This window comes from Diorhabda sublineata, chromosome X, assembly GCF_026230105.1.
Source record: "Diorhabda sublineata isolate icDioSubl1.1 chromosome X, icDioSubl1.1, whole genome shotgun sequence".
Lineage (NCBI taxonomy): Eukaryota > Metazoa > Arthropoda > Insecta > Coleoptera > Chrysomelidae > Diorhabda > Diorhabda sublineata.
In genome coordinates this window covers 37148074-37166353 of record NC_079485.1, presented here as the reverse complement: position 1 = coordinate 37166353, position 18280 = coordinate 37148074, and the positions used below count along the sequence as shown (strand labels likewise).

Genomic DNA, 18280 nt, shown 5'->3' with positions numbered 1-18280 from the left:
TCAGTGCCTGTACAATGTACATTTCCGTTTATGACACTGTCTTTCTCGTTATTGGGCACGACGCCGGTTGCTGACAGTAACTGGGACTATTTCCACCTTTTCGCAGTGCCACATCTGTTTAATATCAGTTTCTTCTGGTGTTTGTTGAGAACGGTATGAATGTTCGATATTGCTATATCGACTAAAAGGACTGAATTGACTCTTCTAAGAACCTCCACGAAGTCAGGTCTGTTATTGGTCACTTGTGACACGGCGATAATGGATCTATTGTAGTAGAGTCTAAAATTGTCATTCTCAAGCACCTTCTGCGGCTGGTACTTGTAATACGGTTTTCTTCAAGGTTCCCGTTGTCAAAAACGTATCACACAGGTCGAGGAAGATCTCCAGCCTCAGTTTCACCATCAGTTGAAGAATTTCTGCCGGTACCCAGACTTCATCGCGTTTGAGTTCCTCCAGGATACCAAAAACTATTTTATATACGATTCCCCAGGAATCCTTGTTCACCTCTTAACAAAGCTTCTTCCATTTATTTCGTCTGTCCACCAGTACTGTAGTTTTATTTACTCCTTTGTCCCATCTGCAAGTTTTTCTTCTCTTTATCGGCCAATTCGCTCAGCAGAATGCTCGTCATTTCCCATTCTATTGCCGTTGCATTGAAGTCTGCCGCAACTACGACGTCTTCGGGTATATTTCTGATTCTATTTACAAAGAGATTCGCTTTTCTTTCGAAGTAATCTGCGGAATAATTGGGGATTGGATGGACACTGTCAGTGACAGTACCGGTCGTAGCCCAGACACCGCTAGCAGTCATCTGAGATCATATAATTAGAATATTTTCATTGTGTTAGTCAGTTCTCTGTAGTAGTAGCATGTAGTAGCGGTTCAAGTTGGTTGCCTCGTTTTTACAACCCGTTGCGTAATGTCCTTTTTCGCCGCATTTTCTACAGCTTTTTCTTCGGTTACAGTCTGCCTTGACGTGCTCTAAACCCAGGCACTTGTGGCACTTTGTCATGGTCAGTCGCTCTCGGATACCGGCAGCTTACCCATCCGATCTCAACACGTCTCACTCGCATTAGCCTTGGCGTCCCTTGACCCAAATTCACATACAGCCATGTACTGTTCGTCGCGGTTAGGACCGAATATATGGATCTCACAGTCCCCGTCTCGTCCTGTTACCTGTTTCAATGCATGTTTGACCTATTTCACGATTGCGACACCGTCCAGGTCCATTTTGGGAGTTATAGTCCTGACATTGCCACCGTCACAAATGACATCCTTAACCGCGCATTGGAAATCGTCTCTTCCCTCGTCTGTGTTTTTCCGTATTTTTAAGACGCAGAATCCGTTTCTGGTCTTCCTAAGAGTCGTTACTTGCACTTCATTATTCGTTGTGTCTACAGTTGTACGTCTCTGTCGTCCGGATTATGTCCGAGTACGTCTTGTCAGACCCTTGTTTAACCAGAACAGCAGTTCCCCGATTGGGAGGCGGATCTTTCAGCTCCGTATAATCTAATATATAGTTATGTGACCTATTTCATTTCATATTTTCTCTTACTGTTGTCCAGAGATCTACTCTTGCAGGTCTCTTTTGCGAGAACTCCAGGGTAGTTCCGATGGTCTCTCGTTCTCCTTTTGTTCATAGCGTCTCTTGTTCTGTAGTCTCTGTCTGTTCTTGTGCGGCAGCTTCGAGAAACATCTTTACTCCGTTTGTGATCGTCATATTAGTATTTTTTTTTGTTTTGTTACTGTCCCAGCCATTGTTGTTACCATCCTATATATGTGCTGTAATAACTCTGATACATTCAAGTAATTTCTTTTTTTCAAGTTTGTCGACAGTTTTGTATGTGTCTCACTATCGACAATAGTAGAGGCACCTGCGCTCGACACACTGGTTGTCCTGTCGCGTACAGCCAATTGCAGTGCCGCCTCGTTTTTCTTTTCGTTTGTCTTTTCCAACGATGTTGAGATGTCTTATAGTGTAGCGGTAGGGAGCCCCGCAGTTTTCCCTAGAGGTGCTTTAGTTGAAGAGTCTCACCTAGAGAAGGGGTTTGGTTCCTCCGTCAGAGTGGCATCTATTTGAGATTTCCATTTCTTTTTTGTGTTCACATTTTCATTCATCCCTATCCCCACGAATAGCGAAGGAAATAGAACTTCCCTAGTAGCAGAGTCTGGATACTACTAAAAGGCTAATTACGATCGAGGGCGCCTATTTTTCGGAAGGTTACCGTTCACAACTCAATATTGTATAGCTACTAATTCATTGGAACTGTCACATCACACCTTCGATACCGGTTTTGTTGAAGGGTTTACTTCCCTAGCTAGGGTGCCTCAGGATTCCGATTATTTGTAATTATTATTATCATTGGCAGCTTGAAACTGAAATCATATTCTTCATTCCATGCATTAGTACAAAAATTTTTTGTGTAACCACTTGCTTTTAGGTGAAAGATTGTTGAATGATACCTCATAATCTTGTTTTTAATAAAACTTAATAAAATTGCACCACAAACTTAGTAGAAAATTATGGCCAAAAAGCACGTTGTACTGAAATGTCAAATAATTTTCAGTGAAAAATAAACTAAAAATCTTCAAAAGTACAGCATAAATTTCTAGAAAATATTGCTCAGATACGGTTACGCTAGTGTCTCGTGAAATTCTAATATAATAATGAATGTTACATGAAGCCTGGCGTATATCACCATTAAGTGTGTAAAATTACATATAGTGTCTGATACAAAAGGTGAAACCTTCGATGAAATTTATTTTCTGCTTTTGCTTTTGAAATTTATGTAGCTTTTGGAAAAGGGCAAGGATTTATTATACAAGACGGTTTTAAATTTAAGGTGTAAACCCAAACCTGCATTTATTTTATTACAATTGCGGTAAAAACGTGAAACTAATAGTTGTTTGGAGAAAATCGTGAAAATAAAGGTAAACGACCAATATTTTTTTAAATTGATAATAATTTTAAGAAATTAATACTAATTTACTATTAATCAACTTCCAGAAGAAGCAAGTTCATTTGAACTCTACCCAATGACGTGATTATATCCTGTATTTCTTATTAATTCTATTCTTGATAGACTGAATGTCCCTCACGTCCTAAGGACTAGTTTGTCAACTTTTAAATACAACATCAATCCCTTGTTCTATTCGAATTGAACGAGATTATATTTTCATAACAATCAATCGACGATTTGTTTTGAAGCTACCTCTTCCATGCTAAAAATTTAATTACTGCAAGGTTTTTAATTACACAAAGATATTACATTGTGTCAATTTTAAATAACTGAGAAGTAGTACCACTTTGAGAAAATTGAATGGACGAAACTAATAGCGCTAATGGGTAAAAAACGAACTAATTGACAACAAAACTTACTGAATTACATGTCAATTTCAGTTTACTTTATATATAGGGAGGATAAATGTGTTATTGAAACGCGTGTGTGCGCAAAATTTTAAATGTGAGGTATGTAGTAAAAAGTGTAATTGTTACAGACCATATATGTATATGACCTAGATCGCATAAAACGGTCTAAATTGGGCAGACCGTTTGAAAAAACATGATATTTCATAGACCGTTTATATACGGACTATTCTGATTTAGGCCATATGCTCGATGGCAGTGTTTCCAAGCACGTGGTTAGGTTAGGTTAGGTTAGGTTAGGTTAGGTTAGGTTACGTTACGTTAGGTTAGGTTAGGTTAGGTTAGGATAGGCTAGGTTTTAGCTGTAATACTGGAAGCCACAGAAGATGGGTTTTACCGCTTGGGAACAAAACAAAGATTGATTTCAAAATACTATAGCCGTTCAGAATTTATTAAGCGCCCTAATATCTTCAGTCCTTTTCTATACGGACTAGTGCTTTTATATATGGTCTATTTTTCATAAGCCGTCTGTAACATGATCGCGATCATATGCCATAAAGTATTTCCATACTTACCATGAAACTTCATTACATAAAATACTAATAACCAATAGCTAATATGATGAGTGTAGTTTAACGTTCACAGTTGGAATCAATATATAGATCGTTTACAGTAGAAATACCTTCCAGTCATTAGTTTAATAGGAAACTTGATTGCCTCTAAATAATGAAGTTCAATAAGTAGCACGAAAATTGTATATTCATATTCCACTATTGATTGAGCCCAATAAATACACAGATAGTTCATTTACAGTGTACACAATGTAATTTGCCATAAACTCACTTTCATCAACATTATTATTGCTATCTCAGGTTCAGTACTGTTATTAATTTTACTCGTAAATTGGGATTAATTATTGTTCAGGCAATTTCATTTGCCACTTGCAGCAAAAATGATTTAGTGTTTTAAAATATGATTGTTACTTTCAGTGAAAACATAGCATACACAGCATTGTAATTAACAAAGGTAAAAGTAATATATAATAATGAATTTAATTTGAGGTTTATTATTACATTACATAAAACTAAATAATTGCCTGCACGAAACACTAGCATAATATCGACACTACGGCTTTTATTTGCTAATGATCTGGTTTGTATGAAAAACATATTTCACTGTACCGTTCATAGGAACAGAAAATAGAGCTGAATCTAAATTTAAGACCTAACCTCATGAAAAATCATTCTTTCATGAACTTTCGCTTATAAATGTTTTTTTAACTTAAGTCGCAAACTTATATCAACTTCTTGATACTATTGGATACATAATTTCTAAAGGTATCTAACGGAGAAATTCGTAGAGGCTCCAAAAATATGTTACAATTTAATAGTCTAAATAAAAAACCTCTCAACTTCAGACCCCCATTTTATTTAAAGCTAACCGCAATCTGTATTAATTTACTTGTACTGTTTTTCTTCAATGATTTTCTGGAAATTTGATATCTGGTCACTATTTCTATCCTTTATTTGAATAAACAGGACAAGTTTCATTTAATTGGAAAAATTTATTATTTTCAAATAAAAAACTTAAGTTAGTTCTACTCAGAATATTTTCATATTCTGTAATAGTAACTCAAATTTGAAGTAAATAGTAAGCGATGGATGATAAATCGTTATATGATAATCTGATGCATTCAAGCCTAAACGACGTAAGCGCTAAACTTGAGGTTTTAGTTGCACTGAAATGGCTTAAGTGTCTTTTCTTAATAGAACTTTGGATTTAACCCATAAAAGTTGCGTAAGCGCCAATTATGAGTAATACATTGACCGTTAAGGAAAACATCGTCCTGGTTTTGACCAAAATAATGATGGAAAGTGTGTGTTAGTAATAAAAGTGTGTGATTTTAGCCTAAAGTTTTGAAATTTGTTTTGTATTTTTCAACCATTTACTAAAACTCCATTAGTTTTCGTATTTAAACCGCACATTTTTATCGTGTCTCTTATGCGTAAAAAAATGTTTGTTTGCAGTATAGTATAAGCGCCTTCCAGAAGTATGTATCTTAGTCAATTTCCAAATTTTTTAGTGATTGTAGGTGCTTTTTTCGCAGTAGAAATTCAAAGTAGAAAAAGTTTTTATCTTCTATTTCAGCTTTTAATAGCTTAGAGAAGAAAAATGTCTTCTACAGCCAAACGGTTGTTAGTGCTCTACAAATGAAATAACTATTCCTTCGACAGTTCCTTTCAGGATAACATCACAAAAATCCATATTGCTGGAAGCTTTCGACTATTTTTGAGGACGGAATATTGTAAAATTAAAAAATTATATCACCCTTGGGGTCTCCCAGTCTAGAGAGCCATAAAGAAAACTCTGAGCTTCTGAAGTATAAAAAATCATTAGAATTTCCTCAAAATGAATAATTTTCGGTACAATTTTAAGTGTCAATTAATTTCATGTTTTTTAGAAAATACTGATTTTTGTTTCTAATCATCTATTATTTCTTTAGTGTACATTTTTCACACTCTAGTGTACTTTCACGTTTTTCGAAAGTATACGTTTCATTTTTGTACTTATTTTCAAAAAAAAAAAATGTTCAAATAGTTATTGGTGCAAATTTCAAGTTTCCATTCCTATATTGGATATTAGAAAGTACCTGCGCTTTTAATTAGTGTTCATCCATTATTTCTTTTGTTTACGTTTTTCATATTTTTGTGTGGTTTTTAAATCCAAGGAATATATAGTTTTTAGTTTTCTAATATAAACGAACAAGTAGTTATATGAAGAAAATTCTAGAACATTCTTAAAAATAAAACGTGAAAAGCTTATATTTCATAAACATGTGTCAGCGTTTATTCTACTTTAAAAATAAAATTATTGTAAACAATTTTTAGTTGAATATTAATTAGTTCGATTGTGAGATTAATTGTATTCATTCCACTACATAAAATTATTGTAATTTTTTTAACACCGAAAATTACATCTGGCGCAGTCAGTAGGATTAGTACAGTCGCGATTTTTCACGAATAGTACGGTAGAAGTTTCGACTACGTATTTCCATACGGAAGCACTAAATCTAAGTTTCAACGAGGGACATGACTTCTTATAGCTGTAAGTGCCAAGTCTCCTTATTGTTATCTCCTTATCTATCCTTATCAAATTCCTTTTTTTATAGTTGAACGCTATTGAAATAATAATAATAATTCTTGTAATTAAATGGCATAAAATGTTGTAAGGCTTAACAAAATCTTGTATACATAAGCAATTTCATATACGACATTATTTTTTTCTACAAAGAGTATATACTTGGTTTTTAATATTGTTACTCATCATACACCCCATTTTGATTGATTTTTTGAACAAATATTCACGAAATGTGTTTTACTAAAATTACTCGAAATTTTTGAAATGGGGATCGATGAGGAAGCACTATAAGGACATCAAATAGTGGTCATATAATCTGTTAATAAGAAGCCAATCCATGAAAAGGGAGAATGGCATACTTTTTCACAGATATGTGAATGGAGGAAAATAGAAAGTTGAATTATTACATCGATAAAGTGGGGATACTGAGGATGTCATTTTGAGATAAGACATATTTTGAAAATTGTTTAATCATATTGTCCTTTAAAATACAATAGATTTTAATTTTGTATGATATTTATACAGATTAACGCTGTATCTATAAAGTTTTTTCTCAATTGAATCAATCTTATTCTTAACATGACAACTATATTGGTGCTACGAACTTTGTATAAAAGGCAATATAAGCTAAATACGAAAGAATTACAAAAGCACAAAATGCGATAAGCAAAGACTTAATTTTCCTGAAAATGTTGAATGTTCTGATTATAGACTTCATTCTAATTCTATTTCTAATAAGAAATGAAGACTGAACTAATTTTGAATAGCAAATAAATATTAGTTTCGTATCTGTCTAATGTAATATGAATAAATTTAATGACAGATGATATCTAAAGTTAAAATGAGTATGGAAAACTAGAAAACAGTTGTGACGGAAGAAATTGTGTTATATTCAACAAAAATTCATATTCTAGAAACACATTCTGCTCCTATATAAGGAATGTAGAAATTTTTATGGTGGGAGCTTTGTATATTCGTAAGCAATTTTTCACTTCAATTCAAATTTTCAGATTATCTACGGAGTGATTTTTCTGAGAAAAAGACAGCGATTTTTTGAGCTAACAAGCTGTCTTAACTGGCGTAATAAACACCACCATCCCATAAGATTACTAGAGAATCTCTATAATAAAGCGTTATTCAAAGATTGTGGATCGGATAAATGTATCCTATGCAAGAGCTTCCTCTTGCGACTTTGATAAAATGGAGAAGATATGTTATTAAAGACTACGTTCACTTCTGAACATTCACACTTATCGACTTGGTTTGGAATAGAGATTGGTGGGAAAATATCTAGTTTGTTATGATTTATAAATATACATAATACGATTCATAGTTAATTTGGTTTTTTCATTTCAAAATAGAATAATCACATATAAGTATGTCACAATAAAACTTGATTATTCGAAACCAGAAATGACCAAATCGCTGAAAACTAACAACTATAATGTATACTATTAACGTAAGGTTTAAACGGCTGATGCCGTAGTCTACCACAAAAATATCCTCTATATAGTAACCATTTGTGTTGTATTGCCAGGTGTAGAGTAGAAAATTGAATATTTATTGGTTAATCATCGGGAAAAAGTGAAACAAAAAATTGGAATAGCTTTTGTTATTATTATTTGAATTAAAATTAAAATATTGCTAGCATACCGATCTTACACATAAAAAAATAAATAGAGTAGAAATTGGAATATTCGCAGTCCCTACTATATTCGTGACAATTTGTTATAATCAAGTTATAAGTTAAAAAATGATTGGAAAACTGAAGTGACAACTGCAAGGGGTAAGTATTAATAATGAGTTGTTTGTTCTCAGAAATACTCTAGTTTCAGATGTTCCATTTACTGGTTATAATAAGTAGTTGTTAGCAGATAGTATTTTTCCAAATCCATCTCTTGAGCGATAGTTTTCTCGTCCGAGGAAAATATGATCATATTATTGTACTTAAAAATATTACTGCAATCAACCCAACGTATTTATCAAACAAATCAAGTTATCTAAAATTTTTGAATAATAATAATTTTAGCAATAATAAAACGTTCTAATCAATAAAAAATGAAAGAGTCGAGAGTCAAATTTTTTACCAGTTATAAATCTTCACGACAAAAAAATTACAACGAGGTATAATATTTTCCTGGCATGTTTCGTCTTCTTTTACAACTAGATTACCTCGAAAGCTGAAATAAAAAAATAATAACAATTAAGTGAAGATATCACTAATATTATTGTTGTATGCTTGTGGCACTCCGTTCCAAGCAACTTTTACCTAAAAAGTTCTTTCTCCGATATACGACCATCATCTTAGCGAAATTCTGTCGCAATATATGAATTGAAAAACAAAAACATAACCAAACAAAATAAAATAAAAATGTACAAAACCCTAATAAGATCAGTAATCACGTATGCGATGGAAACAATAATCAGTAATCAATAAAAGGGAAGAAGAAGAAGGGCTTAAAAGAACCGAGAAAAAGATAATGAGAAGTATAACAGGTCCAAACACAACACAGGAAGGAGAAAGGTGAGATACATAAAAGTACAAAGGTACAACTGAGCTGGGCATATAATGAGAAGAAAACCAACTGAAATGATCAAAAGATCAACGCAATGAACCCCATTGTGACCAAGGAGAAGAGGTAGGCCGAGAAAGACTTGGAGAAACGAAATAGAGGAGGACATAAGAGCACTTAATGTAGAGAACTGGAGGGCAAAATGCCGGAACCGAAAGAAATGGAAAATAATAAAAAAATCAGCCAAGACAAACGATAAACTATAAAGAAAACAAAACTAAAAAACGAGGAGTAATCCACCTCAAAAAAGGATTTTAAAGCGCTATAAGCGATAGCCATAATCCACGGACTGAAAGTCTTGATGATGACGATGATCTGAAGTGCATTGTCTTGTTGATGAAGAATTTGAGGACGCAATTAAGTGGTTTTTAGGACATCATCAACATAATGCATCTCTGTCATACTATATCACGTGGTTATAAGCTATCCAAAGCAAAAACTTTCCTAACCGTTACTCCTACTTTCCTCTGCATATGCCTTTCAATATAAATGATATCAAGTTATTCTGCATTCCAAACATACAAGCTCTATCGAAAGCAGTGATATACAGTCGAAGGAAGCATCAATTGTTGACCACTACCAGGTTGATCTTCCTCTCTCCACATCATTAATGAACAATTTGTCGCATAATACCGAAACATTTTCGCAGATTTCTTCTACTACCCACAAATGATACTCAGATAAAATGTAACACGATGGATAAATTCGACATAGGGTGAACCAAAAAATAAAAATAAATATTTGTTCATATAGATGGTAAAATATAATTTGTTTGAATTTGGGAACAAAAAGAGGCGATCCTATCAGGTTAATCTAGCGGATGAGGCAATATATTGCTAAGAAATTTGGCTTATTTTTCTGCAACAATAGCGGACGAAGAGTCGTGATAGAATAACACTCATTATTTCAACAACTGCGGTAGTTTTCCTCACGTTCGTCATCAAAATAAGTAAAAAAATCAGAAATTAATATTAAACGTGTAGAATCATAAAACACTGTTGACAAAATTGTTGGCCAACAAATGGTACTAGATTTATGTCAGCACGTCACTCAAATGAAGTCTATTATTTTGACTGAATTTTTGTTTCCATTTGCCATAACATATCATTTGTTTGAATTTCTTATTCGAGAGAGTTTTGCTACATTTAGCAAAAGTTTCATAACAGTTTGGGTGAAATATCAACTGTCTCACGAACTATTATTAAAATAAATTAATTAACACTCGTGTAGCTTTTTTCTCCCTACTTATTCAATAAACTAAAAACAATTTACTTTATATGATAATTAAAACCAGCCTACCTGTGAGATTTATATAAAATTTACACAGATGACATTAGAAACAAGACGGAAACTAACAATATATTTATTAGCAAAAGTGGCAATTTCTGAAGAGTCGCTCTTCCGTCAAACAGACCTATAGCTTAGTTGGATAGCTTGGTTGGACGGTTGCCAGAGACTGAAATTGATAACTCAATGAACTAAAATCAGTCAGAGAAGCTTGCAATTTGCTGAAACATTCGTCGAAAGGCAGATGAGCCAAACTTCAACAAAATTGCAAGGAATTGAAATGCTCCTACTGTTGTAGATTAGTTGTAAAAAAATGTGAAATGACTATCAATGCATAGGTTTGTATGACAATTTTTCCAGTGAAAAAGACTGTTGTTATTCTAAAACACACATGTTATCCATTACATGATGATGAAAGCGGTTGACCAGATACACAAATGAAATATAGTTTAATTTTAATTTCGTATGAGGCTCCATAATAATATGCATCAGTAACAAGTACTTGACATTGGCTGTCAATAATTTAAAAGCGTAGCTGTATACTGAAAGTTTTATCCTTTTGAAATAACACAGTTATGTAAGATAAATGAGTTTGTCATGGATAGGATAAGGATATACGTAGACGAATACATGGATAAAAAGTCTGAAAACTGGAATGGTTATTATTGATTTCTTTATTTCATGGATAAAAATATTCATGATTTTTACTTATTTTAACAGGGAATTGAAAGAAAATTGGATTCTGAAGTGAAACTGGAATTTTGTCTTCGGAACAACCAAGAGTGTTTAAGAGGTAATAGGAACTGAACATTACTCGGATCAAATCAATTCATATTACTTGAAACTATTGATTGATTTTGTGTTTGAGTTTATAGAAGATACAGAAAAGAATTATCAATCGATTCATGAAAAATTAGTTGTACATTTGACAACAATGATTGATCCACATTTTGTCGGTATATTTTTATTCGTGAAGTAAATATTAAAAGTTCTATTAGGTTAGGTTATCACTCCTACAAACCGATGTATATGTTGAATGCTTTGAAATGAGTCCAAAGAATCATATTTTCACTATATATTGATTTCAAAATGAATAAAGTTTTAACTTAAGTATTATTCGACATAATTAACATTCAGAAAGATTCCATTGGAAAAATGAGTTTCTAAATATTAAAATAAGCAAGAATTCGAAAATAGGAATTTTTAAGAAAGTACATTTTCAATATAAACTAATATGTATAATTTACGTTTGAAGTGAGCATGACGAATGTGAGATGCACCTTGTGAAGTTCTGTTTCGTTTCATACGAAATAACCGTGTCATGACGTACAAGACAAATGAAAAGAATTATTTTCTTTCGAGATAAAAATTGTAGTCCAACAAACGAAATACTGTATACAAAGTTTCGCAGAGAAAAGAAAATAATTTAGTTTGGTGTTTGCGTAAAAATATCTAAGTTGTCAACTTCTGGATCGTGCAATTTTTTATGAGACCACTGGTGTCTGTGTTAGAAGGAGAAAGGAGTGATATCAGGTGTCTCTGCTTTTGTCGAGTCAGGGTAGTATGGCTCACAACCCCACTCGCCTGTTAAATATTGCAATAGCTAATCTAGCACTGGGGTTGTGGATTGCGAGCAAGCGCAAAATCGTCTTTCTTTGCGCTCTATCAGTTATGCAGATAAAGTGGCAAAAGATGCTGCTCTTTTATTTCGCACTACAAGGTCTCTTTAATAACGAAACTTTTGCTTGTATTAACATTGACATATAAAGAATTGAAATAATCAATTTTACACAACCAGTCTTTTCAATAATATAATTAGCGATGTGAAGAATATTTGAATATGAAACGAATAGAAAAAATAAATTACACTACTCAAAAAATTATCATTAAAATTTCTTTTAATAAACATTTTATATCTTAAATATCAATTAGTATATGTTTTTGTCATAATTTTGCCGCATTGCTACAGAAGACACTCAGAAAAAAACGGAAGAGAGTCTACTTAGACATTTCTTAAAACTGAAATCACTAACACTAACGTGAACGAAATGTAATTATTGTTGTCAGGACAATTCATCAACAGCCTTAACACGCCAAATCGGAATTTTGTCACTACGTATTCAGCCAAATCGTTTTCTTCTGTCTGTTTTCTACATCTTCCAAGCATCTTTTTACTGATTATACCTAATATACCGTATTTTCCTGCCATTTTTTTTTCGTTTCAAATATTTCTCCAAAAACTTATATAACTTGGGTTATTTAATTGTCTTGCATCTTATCAAACCAAAAAATGTGCATGTGCTGTATTCATATCGAACGTACTTGGAATGTCTGCTACAAATAATTAGAAATATATACATCATTAAATATTTGTTTGACAATCAGCCGAGGAAAGCTGAATTATGAAGGAGTTATGATGTAAAGACTAAAAGATGTGCTATAGCGCACCAGCTGGGAAGCAGCCAATGAGAATTCGCTCCCAAAGAGATTCGCAGAACGAGTCGAAAATGAGCCTTGGGAAGAACACACCTTGTAGTCTTTACATCATGGGTGGAGTGTCCTCCAAAATCGATCATTTAGTGAATAAAGTGCTTATTCAATTGAATACATTTATCCTTACGTACGTTTTATTTGCTCCTACTCCACCGAAATATCAACTGTATATCACAGCAAATCAACCTTTTGTTAACTTTCTCAAGAATTGATTTCAGTTTCACATGAATGTTTGATATATGTTCATATTGGTTTGCGGTCATCTGATGTATGAGTTTTTATCAACTCTTAGTTTCACATCATGATTCGAAAGATGTAACAAAAAAGTAGACCATAAATCATATCCCATATTATGGAGCAAAAAATGTGGATTCAATCTAACTTATTTCAATGAAAATTTGCATACCAAAAAATTTAGAGCCTTCCCTATCACTTCTGAGTACTACTGAGAATAACTGAATGGATATGTGTAGCATACACTACAAAGATAAAACCGTATCTCATGAAAACTCTTCTTTCCGGGAAACAATTATGTGTAGATATCATTCAAAAGGAATCTAATTATTGGTGCCTCAATAATCATTGAATTGTAATTTGCACAGATATATTTTATGACCTACCATTTTGTTATACCCTGCATATATCGTCATTTCTCAGAATGCTTATTATATAAATTCTGCGACAAATAGTTAGAATCGTACTGTATCGCTTCACCATGTTCGTTAAAATACAAGATTATTCAAGTGTTTTCTTTCCAGCTTCAAGCATTTATTCCGTAGTAAAAGTTACTGTGTAAAGCGGAATACGTTATGCACTGCTATAAAAAATTGCACCTTTCTCATGAATCGTAAGGTTTATAGGTATACTTAAAACCTGAGTACATTGCTTGTAGAAACTTTATAGGAAATTTTTATGTTCGCACTTAATTATAAAAATGTTAAAATGTAAAGTAGTGCGATGAATAATATATGATTGTCTACTACAAAAACGACCATGCTTACAAATTGCGGTAAGTTTGATGAATTTGATTTTTCTCTCTACAGAATGTAACTGATCTATCAACCAATTAAATTCATACATTTGGTCATGGATAAATCACAGACGATTTTCAATACTTAAGATTACAAAGTACTTTGTAGTGAACTCAATTATTTCGGTTCTCCAAAGTAATGTTGTAGTACTTATTATGAACCTAACCAAAAGATCTGTGGAGCACTACACAACATCCATCCGTCTAATTCTCACCTCTCTTTGATTACCATAAAAAGTATATTAGCCACATCAATATTAAATACGGTTATTTGGTAGCCTTAAAGAGTTATCTTGTCACAATTGTTACGTTATTATGATCGACCAGTACATAGGCATCGAATGCAGATAATATTCCACCACATTAACAATTATATCTGAAGCCTAACCTAAAAGAGATCCTCTATTTTCTTGCAACCAAGTTTTACATTCTCTAAAAGTTTCTATCCTTTATCACAAAATATAGAGAGTAAAATCACTTCTTTTTCCTTAATGATATAATCGACATAATATTTCTAAATCTCTTTATGATCTCATGTCATGTTTGTTTCACATTTTCATAATCCTTTTACTTGGAGTTTTAAAGTTTCAGCACATTTTTGTGATTCTGTTCTAACGTTTGCTCATCTTAATTGAATGTGCAATGGTATGATGGTGGTTTTATACAGATCTGACCCAGTTTTTTAAGCAGTTTATCAATATTGGAAAGATATGTTTTCCAGCTTTGAACTTTTTAATTAGTGAGCAAATTTTTTGTTAGTGCTTACGAGCGTTTGTTTGCAGGAAGAAATATCACTTTTATATGTATAACTTAACGTTTCGCTCCTTCCTTGGAAGCATTTTTAAAAGAATAATAAATATATAATGATTAAAATATTTGTAGAATAGATAAAAACATATTGGTAGATATCTCAACATATAAAAACATAGTATTAGAATCAGTATATTTACCTCGAAATTTCAATAAAACGATATTATACCAGGTAGATTGAAATAAACTAATTGATCAAATTATGGTAAATTTGGCTGAGGTTTTTTATATCTTGTATATCATTCACAGAACATTTATCTTGTTTTATGTGTATCATTTCTTTGATTAATAATTTTTTGTAGTTCGTGTATTGAGCTAAGATTTTTGTTTTTTTTAAATCATATTCATGATGTTCATTTTTTTTCATGTTTATGTAGAGCAGTCGATGCATTTTTGGTGTATTTGTGATCATATATTCTGTTCTCTAAATATTGTAGTCATTCCTATATAATTTTAGGATAATTCAGACATGGTATTTATATACATAAGTATTCGAAATCTCGGAAATATATTAAAGTTAGTCCACTTTGGTGTTTCGTTGCTAGTGGTGAAGATTATTTTTTATTTTATTATTCTCGTAGCAGTAACTTCTTTTTCCTCAATTATAAATGGAATTATAATTGAGGCGCCGTTTATTCCTATAAATCTCTACAGGTGGAAAGAACGCGGAAACTCCTCCATCGATAAATACAATTACAATGATTGTTTTAGAACTAAAAAAGTTTTCAAAGTAAATAAAAATATAAGCTCAAGAATTCGGAAACTATCATTAACAAAAATGATTGGAATATTCCCACTGAACAATGTGTTCATATTTTAACACAATTTGGTCCTAATTGTAGTGTTTTGTTGAAATTGGAAACCTACCTGGAAGATCAGTTACTTTCAATACTAATAAGCATTTTACAATTGGTTATTCATCATAATTAAGCTTTCACATTAGTGGAAAGCAGATTCTTCGATAATTTCTTTTCCTGAATAATATGTCTATATGGAGCATTGAAAATTATGGAAATATTGGTTGGGTAAGTATAGAAAATAGAATATTGATCAACAGAGAATGTGATTGTTATGTGAAACAAAAACCTTTTCTGGTGTTAGAAATTGTGATAAAAAATATTTTTCCATTTCTTTAACAAAATGTAGTAAATAATACAGAATTTAAATCAAATTCTGGAAGCATTTCTGAAAAACTTCTACTTGATGATGTATCGTTGTCAATATCTGAAGTTATGTCAAAACATGCATACATGCGGGAAGAGTCAGAAGTCAAGTGTCAAGAGACAATGTGAACAGTGACGGAAAAACTGGCGACCAAAAACGAATTAAAAACTAATGTAGAATAGCGCTTTGTCTTGATAAAAATGAAAGGCGATAGTCCATTTTATCTTCCTTTTTATTACTCGTACAAGATTTTAAGCGAGCAGGTTAAATTGCTCAAATCGTTTTTAAACTTTTTCCAAATATTATCAACCTCCACATTTCGAAAGTTTCTTCTGCACTTTTCACAACTTGAAATAAAACTCAATGTTTATGCAGTTAATGAAATAATACCTCAATTCAAAAAAGAGATAAAAGTTCTATTTGGGCATTGCACAATTCGCATTTCCATAAAAACTAATATAAACCCCATGATAACAATAAAACGAATTTTCAAACTCTCAGTTTTGGCTATATCTAAATTTAGACGATTACCAGATTTCAAAAAATACTCATTAATTAGAATTTCATCTAGCCCCTAAGTATCTTTTGTTTTCTCTGATTTATCTACTTAATATATAAAAAGAGAATGTTTTCTATCTGAGTTGTGGTTTCACTGCCTATAGCTTTCAAGACATATGTTTCATTAAAGAACTCGTCCCAAGATTGTGAACTTTTTTAACGCTTAATGAGATGATATCCACATTTCTTTTGCGAAAAAGGAAATCAAACAACAGAGAACGACTTTTTATGTCGGTTATATTCAATTAAACAATAAATTGCAATATGGAAAAAATTCTTGATTTCTTTGAAGAGAATTACGTTTATAGTAGTTGAAATTCATTTTTCATGGTAATGAAAGTATGAGAATTTCTCTCTAAATAAAATGGATGTGTAGATTATTTGAAAAATGGAAGGATTGGTTACATAACGATCAGACGAGATTACATAGAAATAGGAATAATTTTTCTTAAATATATGTTTCTCGTTATGCGACAAAGGGAAACCAATAACTACGCTTAATTCCATGTATGTTCGTCTTCAACTTGGGTTTAAGACATTTACTAGGGGTAATGTCGTAATAATATTTACCAGAGGTATATCACAAGAAAACTGTTTCTCAGTCAGTTGTGTTTTATTAGCATTAATGGATCTGAAGAAAGAAAAATTTATACAAATCCTTATCTTTTCTTAGTTAATTCCAAAAGAAATAAAATATCTGATATATAACTTAAATAGATTTTGTCCAATGTGTTTGAAACTTCATATTTTATAGGCATGCAATAATTAAGTATCTTTCATACATACAAAACATTCTAAACGGACAAACATCATATCAAATATGTATTGAAATAAGAGTTGTTACCTACAGACATGGCGCTTTTCCTAGTACTATTCCTAGTTTCCTAGTTCTTATTTCAAGTTTGAAACAAAAAAACATAATTGTTATATTGGTTACTCATTTTGCTTATTTATGTTATGCTGCAGGGTGTGTGAATCGAACTTTTAAAAAGACGCGAGATCTAAAGTATCCATGAGATCAACGAATCGAAGGCTATTCCAAATGTTAATTTCATAATAAATGTCCTGAAGAAATTTGTGACCTCAAATAAAATGAGTGAACTGTTTGAAAAGTTTCACTTATACATTCAACCATCTTAATTATTGTATATTTATACTCACAGTCATTTAACCCTTAATTATGCGGCCGACCCATTTTATACACCAATATTGGAATATTAGTGATAACTCCAGCAGCACCGCATGTCTTTAACTGCTTTATTAAGTATTTCACAAGCCACATTTCGTCTGCTTTCCATTTTCTACTTACAAATTTCACATGAATCAAATTATGTTTCATTCCTTATTGTATTGAGCACTCTAAATGTGTAAAAATGTATTTTTAGCGATAGAGTGATAAAACCAAAAAATATGTCAGATCAATCATTATACCAACTAAAAGATAAATACAATGACGTCTCAGTGATATGAAATGGGCTAATCCTTCACCATTTCTAAAATTATGAAAAAATGATGGTGTCATGCGCCATGCCATGACGACAAGCTGCATAAGCAAACATAATAATGTGATCATATGTGCGGAAGATTGATAAATGTGTGCTTTTCTTTTCTACAATGCCTGACCCTGGCAGTAGAGCCTTAATTATTATATGATACTTATATGACTATGGGAGGGCACTGATGCAGTAGATCAACTCGATGGAAATTATTCTGTAACGAAAAGTTGACCTTCAATTATTTCTCCAGCTTTCATTTGCTTATAATAACAATATCGGTTATACTGAAGCATTGTTAAGTACACGATTTCTAAAGCAGCTTCTCCTTCAGGTGATCCATCCTCATTTGGAAAACCGCCTTCAA

The 18280-nt window shown here is 32.2% G+C and overlaps 1 protein-coding gene across 1 annotated transcript in view; it reads left to right on the top strand.

Annotated features, from left to right (window-relative positions):
* Positions 1-18280, top strand: part of LOC130450926 (lachesin) — a 395900-nt gene that overhangs the window by 230512 nt on the left and 147108 nt on the right. The gene's annotated exons all lie outside the window — the stretch shown is intronic.